At 39.5% G+C, this 16,624-nt stretch overlaps 1 long non-coding RNA gene across 1 annotated transcript; it reads left to right on the forward strand.

Annotated features, from left to right (window-relative positions):
* The first annotated feature begins 1,680 nt into the window (after positions 1-1,680).
* On the forward strand, positions 1,681-12,083 carry LOC121912646. The gene is made up of 2 exons (XR_006100129.1): positions 1,681-1,827; positions 10,865-12,083. It is a non-coding gene; the product is annotated as an uncharacterized LOC121912646 (long non-coding RNA).
* Positions 12,084-16,624: the final 4,541 nt, after the last annotated feature.

Here is a 16,624-nt window from a genome sequence, read left to right on the forward strand (position 1 = left end):
GTTAGATAAGAAGACTGATAACACTTTCATGCTTGTACACTAAATATGAATCTTAGCATGACTGTGAGGTTGCCAGGAAGTTGCAAAATTACAGAAAAAACCACAACTTGACGTGTTTACACTTTGGTTTTTAAAAACAACCGGATATAACGTGTTAAATAATAAGCTTTACAGGTACTGGTATTCAGATTTTGTTATCTTCAGATAGAGTCAGACTAGCTGTTTCCTGTCTGAATGCCAAGTTAAGTTATTTGGCTGCTGTCTGTAGCTTTATATTGAACATACAGACATGAGTCGTATCGAGTTTTAGCAATCTAATAAAGTGAAACAGTGTCTCAACTCAACTAACAAATAATTTCTTTCTGCCATCAGAGTAGCTTTGCCTTTTTAAAATAATGCCTTGTTAACTATAGTCTGATAAAAGCAGGAGAGTCTGCATGAACTGATCAAAGATGTGGGAATACTTGACATTTTGAAAGGCTTACATAAATAAGTGGATCATTTGCTTATGAAAGAATGTTCAAGAGCAATAACAATTAAAAAATCTGGGTTTATGAATTAGTCACCTCCATCATGTTCTTTAAAGTGCATGCTACAGAAATAGGGCCTGTGTCTTTTTAATCAAAAACAATGAATGAAAACTGACGCAGTGTGACAACAATCCCTCAAGGTAGACCAGCTCCTTCATTATTCACGAGGGGAAAACTACTCGGTGGCCTGGATCTGACACTGACGGTATCAGTATCTCTGACCTTCCCTTTGTAAACAAAAACACTCTCTTAGTTTGTCTTCTGAATACACGTGAAACCACATAGTCTGTCTCATGCGGTGCCACAAAGAAAGCATGTGCAATCACATTACTACTGAGATGACGGAGGAGATGCACATTCTTCCTGCCGACACAACGTGCAAGGCTGCAGAATCGGCCTTTTGTTTGTCATTTACCGTCATTTAAATCCCATGACAGGATGTCAATGCCTTGCAGGGTAAAGTCATCCTGTAGACGTCACAAAGACCTTGAATTTCAATCAAGTTTATTTGTCACATGAAAGGCAGTGACCTCTTTTTAGGATCACTGAGGGTAGAGGCTCTTCCTGAGCCTCTCAATGTTGGTCTGGTGTATCCGGGAACCTTCTTCCTGACGGCAGCAGGGAGAAAAGGCTGTTATCCGGGTAGTTAGGATGCGCAATGATTCTCCTAGCCTTAATCGTGCCACACCTGGTGTAAATATCCTTTAGGCAGGGAAGAATGCCGCCTACTGTATGTTCAGCCGAATGAACCACTCTTTGCAGGGCCTTGCGGTCATGTTCAGTGCTGTTTCCGTACCAGACAGTGATGTTCCCTGTCAGGACGCTCTCAATTGTGCAGGAGTAGAAATTCCTCCCTCCATCCCTCCAGTATTTGAGGGGATGCCCAGAATTTCCTCGAGCATCTGAGGTGAAACAGTCTATGCTTTGCCTTTCTCACCACTGAGTCAGTATGTAGCGCCCAGGTCAGGCCCTTGGTGATGTGGACACCAAGGTACTTAAAGCTGTCCACCCTCACCACCGAGGACCCGTTGATATTATTAAGGGGGGGGGTCAGGTCCTCTACTTCCTTCAGGTAGGCCCTTTTCATTGTTACCTGTGATCAGGCCCACCTGTCATCAGCAAACTTGATGATCATGTGTGTACAGGGAGAACAGCAGGGGGATCAAAACGCAGCCCTGGGGTGCGCCGGTGTTAAAGATGAAGGTAGAAGAGGTGCATCTGCCTACCCTCACCACCTGGGGTCTGTCCATCAGGAGGTTTTAATCCCACGTCCTTGAAGTTTGTGACGAGCTTGGAGGTAATCATGGTGTTAAACTCTGAACTGTAGTTAATGAACAGTAATCTCACATAGTTCCCTTTGTTGTACAGGTGAGATAGTGTGATGTGATGTGGAAGATGTGTGCTATGGCGTATTCCGTTGATAGGTTGGGACGGTAGGCAAATGTAGTGAGTTCAGTGTGCTGAGTAGTGAGGAGCAGTGCACTGTGATGGTTTGAAAAGGCTTTAAGGGATGCTTAATGCCCAAAGAGTTAAATCTGAGCTTTTCAGGAAATTTTCAGAGTTACGTGCATTCATGGCCTTTCAAGGAAATGAAGTTCGTGAGAAAGTCAGAGGTGTTAGAATAACCTGCGGCTGGAGCTGTTTGATGTAGAGTCAACAAACAAACCAGGTGAACCAGCCGCAGTATGCAAAACAATTTCCCAGGTAAATAGAGTGTGACTCACTTTGAGCTCTTAGCAGGAACAACGTGTGCAAAATTAAAGAGAAGATTCAGTAGAATATAAACATCAAAAACCTGCAGCCTGCTCAGGTTCAGACTGGTTGAGCAGGAGAGGCCGTGAATATCGCCTCACTTTACATTTTTGTCTTGCACACAAGAAATTAAGTGTTGATTATCTGTCCATCTGTGCCAAATGCTAAAAGTCGGAGCAGCTTGTTTAATTGTACAGTTGGTGGTTCAATCCCCGGCTCCTCCTGTCGACATGTCGAAGTGTTCTTTAGCGAGACACTGAACCCAGTCCAGTCTAGTCCAGTGATAATATCTCAAACATTACTTTCAGATTGGTTCACAGTAAGGAGAAGCGTAAAATGCATACAGACTTGAACATAAGACAAATAAAACATAATAAATACATAAAACATACTACTACTACTACATCAGTTCTCATAACATACAGTAAAAATGGCAGCATTACCAAACTTGTTGTCTGATTTTAATGATATTCGAAGGTGTAATGGATTCTGGTGCAGTGTTTCAAAAATTATGCATAGTTGTGTAATTGGGCTGCTATATTTAAACAGCATAATATCAGGCTTAAAAAGGCCATAACTCTTACATAACTCTTAAAGCTACCCTCCTGACAAGTTTTAAGATGCCCGACATGATTGGCTCCAAACGAGGTGCGATGTCGCAAATCATGCTCGTTCTTACATGTTTTAAGCTCAGATTTAAGGTGAGCACAAAGAAACTTTCCTCACTCAGCAGATTAATGTGAAAACAGCCTCCTAGTGTCAAACTCTGCACATACATCATTCTACGCAGTGAAGCTCAAACATCGAACTGGAGTAACAATGAGAAAAACAAATTTTTTAATAGATGAGGACTTTGAACTCGCCATGTAAATATTTGCTATTATAAAAGTTAATATTCATATGAGTCACCATGAGTAAAAATGTCAAACTCTTCATGAGACATTGCCAATATAACTTTAATGAAACCTGGAAAGGCAATATTGTTTAAAAATGTTATTTGGTGTTATACAAATATAAAAATTTACTCGTGCTGCTAGAATTAAAGGACGACATTAGAGATGCCAATATTGAGGATCAGGTATCAGCCAGATGAGACAGATTTATATTAAATACAGTTTCTTCCTCAATTTCGTTACATTATTCAGTGTTTCCTCTATCAGTTAACATTTATTGAGTTATGACAAGCCACAAACTCAGTTTTTAGCACTAACAATGTCTAACTTAAATAAAAATTAACTCAATAAACTCTGCACAGTTAATTGGGATTGGTGTGGTATTGGCAGATATCCTGAATTGAGTTGTATCCAGTGCTTCCTTAAACTGAATTTCAAACTTTTAAAGGCAAAAACTCTTATACCAAAAATATGGACAAATCTTGTTTGTGTTAAACCCAAAAGGTGCAAGCATTATATATAACTAGATCATATAAAAACACTGCTATCATGTAGGCGGGTCATGTCTTTTCACCTGTGCACCTGCAGTTTGGACACAGATGGTTTTGGGCTCTTTGTTGCTCTGTTAGTTGTCTCATGTTGCTTTGAAAACCTGCATATCAAAGTGTTGAAAGCCAGACCTCTTCTGAGGCTTACAAAGGCTGCTGATTAGCATTCAACCCAGTATGACCCACCTTTTGTAGCAGGGATTTAAGTTGCTTCAGATTTTAAATCCTCTTACACAAAGTATTCACATTACATTCGCCTACTGTACGTCTAATATTTAACTTCTGATCTTTTATGTTAAGGAATTAAAATATTTTTCAGTGAGCAGGTTCAGCTAAACTATACTTGAGGAACATGAAGCTGCTGGTGTCGTACGGATAGCAGGTCTGACCATTAAGATGTTACATGACTGTTTATTAACCGCACAGAAAATCTATATCCATAAAAGTGCACTGTCGTTTGTCACAAGTTCACATATTTTCAGTCACAGATCTTCTTCTTTTCATCATGAGTCATATTTTTAATCTTTATGCAAGTCCATCAACACAAAACTGAAACCAGAAGAAGACCCGTGATCAGTCTTTTGAGACACTATAAACAGCCTCACAGATTTGAATGAGGACTATAATAGTATATATAAGAATGACTGTCTCCAACCACTAGACCAGTGGTGGCCAAATAACGTCCCGTGGGCTAAATCTGGCCTTCCAGCAAAAATATTTGACCCCCAACATAAGCTGAAGTTTTCACTCTTAAAGATTTCATCAAATCTTTTACATGACTCATGTAAACTCCTGTAAATCTCAATTTACATTTAATTATAAACTTACAAGATGCATAACATAGTGTCACACTACAGTAAGGCAACAACAACAAATACAGACAGGCTTACGTATTCGATCAGAGGTATCTGAATCCAATATAATAGATTGTAATAGATTATAGATTGTACTATTCATGCGAGTGGGTATATGTGTGTGTGTGTGGGAGGTGTGTATGTAATGATAAAGTGAGAAAGAAGAACATTTAAAGAAAAATAATAATAAAGAAATAAAAAAATAACTTGTTAGACGTGAGATTTTTTTTTCTTTTACTTTTTTCTCTTTTTTGGTTTTGTTTTAGTTTGTTAGTCTCTTCTTTTTGTTGCCACAGACCAGTCCTATAACCATGGCTGTCTGTGACTGAGTGAGTGATGAAGTTTGACCATTGGTTGGCCTGCCGAGTGTTGGAGTTTCCTCATTGGCTGTTGCTCTTTCAAACTGAATCACTGTGAGATGATGGAAGCAGAGGACAGCGGCGACGCAGAGCGACTGTTTCCTGTTCCGAGCTCTGACGCTCTTAACTCCGGTGTTAAATGCAGAGAAGTCGGCTTCTGTTTAAACAGACGCGTATCACCAGCGTCATACGTCTCCTCCTCTTCCGTCCAGTGTGATCGCCAGCAGGAGAGATGAACTAATACCAAGACTCAAACTTTTTATTTCTCTGAAGTTTTCACATCACAAACGATGAACAACAGCATTAAAACGCGAGTCTTACAGGTAAAACATGCGACTCATGTAGCGGTTATCGGTTTTGCGTGGGGCGGCTGCTCTGCAGGTGCGCTTGATTTGACTGTAGCTGCAATAACCAGGCGGAGATAAGCCTCCTGAATTTGCAACCGAAATGCTGTCTAAACTTTCAGTCACAATTTCCACTGCAGCCTCCATGATCATCGATCGGGAAAGAGGCAGAAAAAGGCACATAGGGGCATGAGAGCGAGCACATAGTTAAAGCCAAAATAACAATCACTGACAAAACGCTCAATACAGAGTGAAAAACAAGAGACATCCGCAGAGTGAAACAGATGAAAGAGCAGGAGGAGTTAACAGATAATTAGAACAGTTATGATTAAAATTAAAGTAACTTCTATTTCAAAGCAAACATCCCAACATGTGAGTGGAAAATATTGTTCTTGCAGCTGCATTTATAACCTTTTTTTCTTAACTCAAACATACCTCAACCACATCATGTGATGCTACTTCAGTACTTCAACAACAAATATTACTGGGACAACTACAGAAAGTTTGCAGACGAACATTTAATAACCAGGAATTCACATTATAGACACTACCACTGACTGTTCCTGTAACAAATTGGCCACAATTTCACACAATGACCACACACAGTCGGTCCAGCCACATTCTAGGTTATGGCCTAGTATTTAAACCTAATTACTGACCCCTTCTTGGCCATCCTATGAGAGTAACAGTAGACCGTCTATGCCCTTCTGTCTGACCTCACTATTGGCTTTACCAGTGCCCGAGTTGTGCAACCCAAGGGAGGGGGGGGGCTCTCTGCCAAGCAGATCTGGATCAGCCAGCTGTGGTAGATATGTGACCCAGAGATATGTAAACTAGAGATTATTAATGCTGTAATATGGAGCAGGTGTCCAAAAAAAAAAAAAACAGCTGTGGGAGGAAAGAGGCAGCATGGACAAGTTCTGGCTGGTCATGAAAAGTCTGCATATGGACAAAGTTAATAGTGCTAACACAGATTTCCCATAATTCATTTGAGTTATGTTTCCAGGCTGTGTATTAATAAATAACTTCTTTTTGTTGCTGCGTTTACTATTAACTCTCTGCTAATCTGAGAATCCGCTGTCTCAGTGGAAGAAACGTCGCTGCTGCTGAGCTCAGTGAAGTTTCTGCTACAGTAATGGAAGAGCTTACACAACCCAGTTGATCTATTTTGTTCAAAAACTACCATATGTGCAAAAAAAACCAAAAAAAACAACCCAGCTTTTTAATTTGCTGATGCTATGAACAGCTGGGTGTTGTGAGAGAGGAAGCTCAATGAATTATGTAAAAGTATAATTTAACCATTAAGTTGCCTTCACTCTAAAAAGAAGGAAAAATAAAAGAATTAGAGACAAAATAATGCAAATATATGAGAAGTGGTTATATGACCAATGTTATATATGATACATGATGATGCTGTTGAATCATCTTAACCTGATTGACTTTGTCTAAATCTCTTGATTACTTTTTGTTCTTTAATTTTCCTCACTGTCTTCTGTTTAAGTCACTCTGCATCTGCCAAAGACCACTGACGTCATTCGGCTTGATTGCCAGTCTTTCTCTTATATAAAGCACGAGGCCAATGCAGAGAAACACAAATCCTCGTGAACGATGAAAGCTCTTTAGCTTCTTTCAGTCATGTCGCTGCACGGCTGCCTGCGTGTGCACTCGACCTCAAACGCTGCCGTCGGTTGGCTCGAGGAGCTGCAGTCAATGAATGCAGTGGCTTTTACTTCTACATGACCTCCAGTGATTTTTCTTTTCTGTACATATCCGTGATGTTTTTGTCTTTCATTCTTTGCATTCTTATCGGACTCTGCGTGCACAGTGAGGATCAGACCGCGGGTGATGTTGCCCCACTCAGATGATGCGGTTGCATAAGAGGCAAGCTTTTTTGTCTATCAGACTCCGCTGGTCTGTATCTGGGTTAATGCTGCTGCAGCTTGACAGTGCAAAGTCATACAGCTGATAAGAGGAAAGGAGACGTTCTTGCACATCACAGATCTGATCCCACAACAGCTTTGACGTGAACCTGGAACCATCATATTTAATATTTTCTAGGTATTTTTTAGCAAATTAGATTTTTTTAACAGCCGCTGGCTTATGCACTTTAGCCAAATGCAAATCACAAAGCGAATCTTACACTGAGGCCTTCCCAAAATCCCCAAAAAACCTTCATGTTGAGTTCAGTCATGATTAGTTTTGCCTCTTTCATTTCTTTATATGTTGTAGTACATTCAGGTGCAGATTTAAATGCCCATCTTAATCCCTTTAAGGCTCAGTCTGCATTGTTTTAAATTGATATTAAATAGTACCAATGCTGTTATTAGCAGCTGCTTGTGGAGTATATAAAGTCCTTTATTTTCAGTTCATTAAATAAATGTAGTCAGCATACCGCAGCAGGTTTGTGCGTTACATCCGTAGTCTCTGAAGTTTGTGTAATTGATGCACAGCTCACACAGCTTTTGTACCTTCATTAATTATTTAAATCCTCAACACAAGAATATAAGAGTAATTGACCGTCTGTGCTTTTCTACACACTAGAAAACAGTAAGATCATAAAATGTCCTGAACGCCAACAAAGATCTTGTGATTTTATACTTTAAGAAAAGTATCCAGGACGTTATCTTGGGCTACGGGAACTTTTCATACGGGAACATTTTATAGACTAAATTATTAATCAAGTACTCAAAAGATAATCAACTTAATATAATAAATGATTAAAATAAGCATTAGATAAACAAATTGTTTTATTATCATATTTATCTTAAAGTGCATCATGTTATCAAACAGTTTTATAAAGCTCATGGTACTGAAGGTCAGTTGAACTGAGTTCCTGCTGCCTTTCTAATTGTATATTAGCTCAAAGCACTGGTGTGGGCCGATGCACATATTGACAGCATATAATTGGTCCACTGTGAGACTGGAGGATAAGGCAGTGTGGGTTTATTCCTCTGTGTGATGTGAAGGTCAAACAAAAAATAGAGAAATGAGCTAAATGGAAAACAGCATCAGAATACAGTAAATAAAGAGAGTGACTCTTTATTTGGCATGTTGTTAAAAGTATGAAATCTTAAATACTGTGATGATCTATAAAATCCTGGCCTCAGTCTTCTCCCTGCATCGTTTCTCCCGTCTTAATCCCACAGGAAATCTTTTAATTGAGGTTTTTAACAGGAGATTAAAGCCTAAAACTCTGCTGCATGATGCTGGATTTTGAATGTTCTTTTTTTTCCATTTTCTGAACTCATTTTTTATAGACATCATGTAATGCCAGATGGAAAATAAAAATAAAAAAAGAAATGACCCATCTCTGCTTAAACCTGATGTTTGTATTTTTTGTCTGGGTGGTAGCATCTGCTGAACTCACCAAAGCAGGGTCTTCTGTTTGTTTTCTTCTAGATTTTCTAGGTTTTGTAGGAGTTCATTGACCTTTAATATACATTTTAAAGTTATACAGTTATAGTTATATATATACTGATCAGCCACAACATTAAAACCACTGACAGGTGAAGTAAATAACATTGATTAGACTAGACGACTGGCTCAGAGCATCTCCAAAATGTCAGGTCTTGTGGGGTGTTCCCGGTGTACAATGGTCAGTACCTACCAAAAGTGATCCAAGGAAGGACAACCAGTAAACTGGCGACAGGGTCATGGGCACCCAAGACTCATTGATGCATGTGGGGTGAAAAGGGCTAGCTTGTCTGCTCCGATCCCACAGAAGAGCTACTGTAGCACAAATTACTAGAAAAGTTAATGCTGGCTTTGATAGACAGCTGGCTGTGTATGAGGCCTGTTCTGATGAATCACGTTCTCTTTTACATCATGTGAACGGCCGGGTGTGGCGTCTTTCTGCAGGATAATGTGCCCTGCCACACTGCAAAAATTGTTCAGGAATGGTTTGAGGAACATGACGAAGAGTTCAAGGTGTTGCCTTGGTCTAAAACCTACAGGACTCAAAGGATTTGCTGCCAACGTCTTGGTGCCAGATACCAGAGGACACAGTCAGAGGTCTTGTGGAGTCCGTGCCTCGACAGATCAGAGCTGTTTTGGTTGGAAGGCAAAATCTAAATAACCTGTAAGTGGTAACAAATTGTGACATGTTAACTAATCATACTGCTGAGTATTTGTTGTAAGTTAATATAAGTTGCAGCCTTTGATGTTTCTGCAGAAATGAAACTCTAATTAGATGGAGTTCATCCCCTGATTCATTCTGGTTGTGAAGCCAAAACTGCAGAAACCACAGCAACAAGCAGTAAAGTGCATTTGTGATGAAGAGCTGATACATCCGGCTGCTTGTGGGAGGTGTCAGCAGCGCCTCTCAGCCTCGGTCTGACTGTACCCTGAGAGGTGCAAGATGTGATTCACGTCCGCCGGACAGCTGATGGATAAGAGCTCAGCATTTTGATCTCACCTCCAAAGTCCTCTGTCGATGACTCGTGTGGCATGCATGAAGGACCGAGACGTACATGATTTAGCTGATTTCCACTGAAACCCCTCCATTAAGCAATAACGTGGAAGGAAGTAAACTCGTCTAAAATGACTTTACTTACTTTTCTTTTTTTTTTTTGCTGGTTTTCTTCTTCTTCTTTTTCTAAATCTTTATGACACTAATTCATTCCACTTGAACATAAAAGCTGTGTGCAGTTGCTCATAAAGAGTACTGGAACTTTTATTGTTTCTCAGTATATTTTTTATTAGATGTCTTAACCTCAAAACACTGAACTTAATCTATAGCAACCTCGGTTACCATAGTAACAAACTAGAAAATCAAATTCATATTGAACCTTCAGTAAATTCCTCCACCTACTGCCGACCAAATTGGCTTTATTGGATATATTTCTTTATCAAATAATATTAGAACATAATTTATTGTCTTTTTTACCTTCCTGAGTGTATTGATGTGTTCGGTACTAGATATAATAATGTTGAATTAAGGTGATTTGTGTTAAAACATGCTAATGGAAAAAAGACAACTGCAAACGTGGCTTTGAACATATTTCCTCTCACAGGTCAGATGAGATTTGTTCAGCACCAAACCTTGAGGCTGGTTTTATCATTCTTAAAGGTTTCAGAGACCTAATATGAAAATTTAATCTGCTTTTTCACCCTGAAACAAATTAATAGCCTACTTTTTTTCAATTTTCGACAGAAATATGCTCTTATGCACAGATTTATTTAGGTACAAACATATCACCATGTTGTCAGCCAACCTTGTCTCCTAGAAGGTATCTTTAAATGCAGCTAAACTGCAACCGCAAATACGTTATGTTGGAAACAGAACTGATACAGAATGTAGGAGTGAAATGTTCAGAGACAATGTCCGACATATCTGATCTCTCAGTACAATATCCAGAAAGATGGTATTGTTTTAATGCAGAAAAAAGTCTGCAATGACTGAAGCACAATGTGTTTCTTAACATATTGAGTCAGCAGCATGAGAACTATGGTTATATATGTAACTACTGCAAGTCACTGATCACTGTCTGATCTTATTGCAGCTCAGCTTGTGACTCTGTTTACATATATTGCTCAGTTAAATAAAGTTCGAACTGAAGCTATTTCTGCTTACGTTTTCTTTCAGAATGAGAGCGACGCGCAAGAAAATGCTTATTCAGAGAGCAAAGTGCTTCGTTCTGCAGGATGAAAATGCACAGAGACAGAAAGAGAAGAACAAAGATCACCAGTTTTATTACTTCTTTGCCACAGTATTTTAGCCAGCAGTGTCATGATCTAACCTAGATACAGGGTGGAGGGGTTAAACTGGAGCGAGATGGGCCAGGTGTACGGGAGGTATAATTTAGATTTAGTTGCGGAGGGCTTAATCTGATGGAGGATTAAGAATGTAAAGTGTTATGAAAGAGGGAACATCATCCTAAGGCAACTGCAGCTATGTCATTCTGTGTCAGATACCACCTCATGTCCCCGTTACACAACCTCTAAACCAATCCAACCTCAGCGAGCAGCTTGCCTTGACTGACTCTCTTAAGCTGCATTGTGGCTGCGGGGTCGTCTTTGCTTTATGTCACAGAAAAAAGGAGAGAAAGATGCAAAATATCTATGCCTATAGCACAATTATGTACTGTTTCAAGAGAAATGAGTTCAGGTAAAAGTGTCTTCACACTGATTTACAATACATGCTTCACAAAGATCAGTCACACTACAAATTTAAGATTACATTTTTTATTATTTGTGTACACTATGTAATCTTGGCTCATGTCCACAATGGCACCAGTTTGTTTTATAAGTCATGCTTGATGCCTTGCTCCACTGTGTGCTGTTTGTGGCCCAGCTGGTGCCAGGATGACACACTCCAGATGCACACACACACACACACACACACACACACACAGGGAGCACGTGTTGCAGAATGACTTGATTAAATCTTTGCCAATTTGGGTTTAATTTGTCCTAAGTGAACGCTGGAGAGCATCTCACCCCCGTCTCCTCTGTCACTCATGTTCCTGCTTATGTAACAGCAGCAGCGGAGTAATTGAATTACCAGTGTCCTGTACGATATCGTTGGCCAAATGCTCTGACATGTTCTCCATCGCTAAATGTCTGCTAAGTGTCGGGTCTTCTTTCTGTAATCACTGTCACTTATTGATGTACAACTGATTATTCTGTAGTGCTTGAAGTAATGGCACATCCGCCACAACTGGTTTACAATATGTGGTGAAGTGTTACCAGTAAGTCGTGGATATTTCCATACAAGGTCACAGTGAGAGGTGACTACAAAGGCTGGTGGGGCTCTGTGCTGGTTAAAGCTTGAGAGTGTTTTAAACAAAGAAGTTGAAACAGTGCGGCTTTCTTCCCGTTAAAGGGGAGTTTTTCCTTTGTAGTTGACGCCAAGTGCTTACTCATGGGGGAATTGTTGGGTTTCTGTAAATTAAAGAGTGCCCTGAGATGACTTTGTTATGATTTGGCGCTATATAAATAAAATTATAATTGAATTCAATGGAAAAGCTGGCTCCAAAAAACTTAAACTGACAAAAGTCATTGCATTAAAGTTAAGATAATTTTTTTTATCTCAACGTTTTGTTAATAGATGCTCTTGATACTAATTTAATTCTGAATGAAGTTTACTGTTTAGATTGTACTGTTGGTCTTTTTTTGTGTACTACCTTGACAAATCTGTTCTGTAAATCACTTGTCCTGTGTCTGTCTTTGAGGAAAAACTGACACTAAAGGGGAGAAATTTATGTTTTAAATTTTTTGATTTCATGATTGTGCCCCCTAGTTTTACATTATTTCAATTAAACACCGCTCCGCCATGAGCTTACATAGCTGGAGACCTTATTATGATACAGCAAATCAGATCTCGAATAAAACGCAAATGTGTTGTTCAATCAAAGGCAGAGCAGACGGTCACACTGAGCCTGATTGCAACCTGCTACACAACAGAAGAGCCACAGACTCTGAACAACAACCCACGTTAGCTTTGCTGCTAAAGTCTCTTTCTTTATCTAACTTACAAAGTTAGTTCGTTGAACAAGTCACTGGGGAAAAAATTAACAAGAGGAAAGTGCACCGCTAACACCAGTTAGCAGGCTAGATGGCTAATTAGCAGCACATTAAACAGCATGTAAACATACCTGAAAATGTCGCTTTTGTTAGATGCTGGTTTTAGTCGTTGCTCTTCAAAATCCTTGTTAGCGACACGCTGTCTGTCCATGACTTGTAGTTACAGCAATTTATTTACTTTGTCTCCGTTCTGTGCGGTTTAACACCGGTAGCCCGCCAGCTAATGTTAATCAAACAAGCCTCCGACACAATGGAGAGTTACTGTTACTTTTTTCAAAGACCTTTTTTCTTCATTCTAATTATACAAAACTATTTTTAAAAAACATGCTAACATTATTTTTGGCTGCAGAAAGATGATTAAATGTGATTTCAGTCGGACTTTAAGATGCTCCGTATCTTCACAAATTGAAAGGATCTTTATCAAAAATGTTTGTTGATGCTATGTGTTGATGTTAAAATCTAACATTGGACAATATTTATATTCTTAAATATCTATTTCAGTATTGGTCTCAAATATCCAGCATTATTCAGGCTCCACCTTGCAGGAAAATTTTAATTTTGCAAAGAAAAGAAAATCTTCTGGTGATTTCTACATATTTCCAGTGCAAATAAACGTGTTTCAATAATTTTCTAAAACAAAGCATAATTCTTCCAGTGCAGTGACTTGCCTTATTCTGTCTTCTTTCAAATTACTGAAACTAATCTTTAAAAATTGTTCAGAACAAATGAAAATATAGAGTGTAAGGGCTAAATAAAAGACACAAATCACTCTATAAGATTGCAGCGAACAAAACACGCAGCCATCATGTTGTTTACAGCAAGGTGAGTTGCTCCTCGTAGATCACACATGGAGGGTAAAGGTAGAAAACTTCAATTAAAAGTTTATTATGTTTGTGTGTTTACAGCACAGTCGTCATAAACAGGAATTTGAGGGGAAAATTACCAGACGTATGGGATTGACCTTCAGGTGAAATATTTCCTGCGGATCATCATGAGATTCACTTACAAGGTCAAGGATGAAGGGGAATAAAACTGGTAACAGCTTGCTGTGAAGACAAGAGGTTGAAGGGTTAATCACAGCCCTGTCCTGCAAAATATTACACAACTGCCTCACGTTCGTCCTTCAGTCTTTGTTAAACATTTGCAGAGGGCACTGGGTCATATGAGCCTGCAGGAAAGACACAGATGTCTTCTTATTGATCATCTGGACACCTTGCTGCATGTCCCGACAAACCTTCTCTCTCTCTCAGAGGAATGTCATTGTTTTTATGACGAGAAAATGCTTTTGCAACTCCCTCTGCTTCCCCAAAGCGCAGGGATTCCTCAGATAAGGCGGTTATTCTTCTGAACAATGCCAAGTTTGTCCAAGCATCTTCTGGGCCCCACGCTGTTTGTTTGGCCACTGAAGGAGGAATTTTCCACTCCGTGCCTTCCCTGGAGAGAACAGCTTTCTTTCTTGTCTTGTTTTATAGACACAGGTGGAAGTGGGTCACTGCAGTGCGTGTGACAGTGTTTTTATCGAGAAAACATTGACGCATCTGTGTGAGAATGTTATTTGCACTTATTGGATTTGTTTCCTCATATAGCGCTTGACTGCAGAATCACTGCAGCGAGTGCAAGTGGCTGTATTTAGGCCAAGATGGTGCACCGATTTAACTACGTGCATCTCATTTGTGTCACTGCCTCCCGGTTCTGACACAAAAGGAAGGTTTTGCATAAACATGAGGACAATGCTGCTTTCAGTGTCCCAAAGCGTTTTTTTTTTTTTTTTTTTCTTTGACGTCAAAACATTATATGCCAATACCAGGTGGGGATTTAAAAAAAAGTCATGCTTAATTTAACTGTACATTCCTCCACCCTCTCATTTACAGTGATCATGGCCTTTCAATACCATTTTAAAAATAGCACTGTGTCACCACTTTGACGCAACAGGCGACAGCCAAGTTGATCATCTGCCTCGCCCCGCTGGCTTTGATGCTGCTGTGCAGACAAAGCAAAGCATGTGGGAGAAAGTAGAGCATGCTTTTTCTCTGCTGAAAGACATCTCCACGCTTTATGCATAAATTAAAAATAACTGCATAGATTACATACTGTACTGTTTTTAAACCGTGTTTTTTTTTTTTTCTTTTCTTTTTTTGTGGTAGCTGTTTCATAAGTGAAACTAAAGCACGGCAGAATCACAGCACAGGCCTAATCCTCTTTAACATATGCGTGGCCAATCTAAGTTTATCTGCAGGCCTGACCTGAGCTGAATGAATGACTCGACGTTAATCTTTCTCCAGCTGGAACACGACCTGCGTTGGCACTTCTTTCACAGACGGCGACAATAGTAGCAATATCTTGTATCATTCTGGCAGACATTTAGGACAAAGTGTTCGTACACGAGGAGAACACGTTGACCTGATGATGATGACAGTTTGCATCTCTGCCCAGTCTTTGAGGAGACAGTCCAGAGCCTTGATATATCAAACAACTAAGAATCACACTTAAGAATTCAATAAAAATCCACTTTAGGAGTAAAAAAGTTCTTTGCTGAGAGTGAAGAAGAAGACATTTATCACTTGACTTCCTTCTACTTACAGCAAAGTGTAAGAGTAACCTGTAAGAGCAGCTCTCAGGTGATCAAATGACAAATTACATGTATTTTCAGAACAGGAACAACCAGTCGGAGAAGGGGATTTACCTTACACCTGCCCCATTGTTCAGTGTTTTAAAACAAATCCTTATAATTTACTTATACAGTATTGTTACGCTGCAAAAACATACCAATATGTAATTTTTATTCTTATAAATGTAACTTAATTTGTGTGAAATCATTAATATCTCCGGTATCGGTTAACAGCTGAAATTAGGACCAATCAAGTATATTTATAATACAAATAGGGATGAAATTGTAGGAAATTTGCTGAAATGGAAACTTGGAACAGAGAGGAAGTTCTGCTGCTGGTAGACGACGTACGTGAGAGACATTAGGTCATAAAGAGAATTTAGTGCCACATTGACAAGTGCAGGCAATAAACGATGGATGGATTGCGAATAAAATCAAAGCCAGCTTTCCTCTTGCTGTAACCTCCTGTCAAATGTCCGATTGCAAACTTTTAAGATAAAATTACCTTATTCTGAATCATACATACTATTTAGGATCTACTCTCAACTAGCTTTCTTAAATTTAAAAGCATTTTTAATTCGTAAGAAATTTGATAAATATGTTTCTAAGTACTTTTGTTTGCAAGTAGGAGTAAAAGTGGAGCACTATTACTTTTATCTTTCACTTCAGTCCAAAGTTTCACTGTTAGCACCTTAATGAATACATGCCATGAGCTAAATGACTTATTAAAATCACACTGCAGGGCGACTTGACCTTCAAACTCAGCTGGCAGCCTCTGACTGACACTCACTCACCTATCTGTGACTTTGATATACTGCATTAGTGAGCAGATGAACATAAACTCCTTCCCGTCTTCCGTCCTTCCTTCCCTCCTTTCTTTCCTGCCTCTCTGACCCTGATAATAGCAGTATGCCTAATTCAACTAGGGAAGGAAGTGGAGATGCAAGTGGCTTCTTCTTGTGCCTCCACAGAAAGCAGCTGGTTCATTGAACCACATCAGACATCAAAGGATGCAGCGCGGGCCTCTGCTTTCATTGCCTGATGCTCCACAGCCTTTGAAGTCTGCTGTGTGCAGGCTCAGTCTGGGATAAAAGAACATCTCGCATCTTTTCTGGGTACTTTGAAAATCTCTTCCTGCAAACTGATGCCTCAGATCCACTTGATTTGACTGCTAGAACGTCACCGCTCCAGGTTCTGGCATCAGCAGGACGG

This window comes from Thunnus maccoyii, chromosome 15 (genome assembly GCF_910596095.1).
Source record: "Thunnus maccoyii chromosome 15, fThuMac1.1, whole genome shotgun sequence".
Classification (NCBI taxonomy): Eukaryota; Metazoa; Chordata; class Actinopteri; order Scombriformes; family Scombridae; genus Thunnus; species Thunnus maccoyii.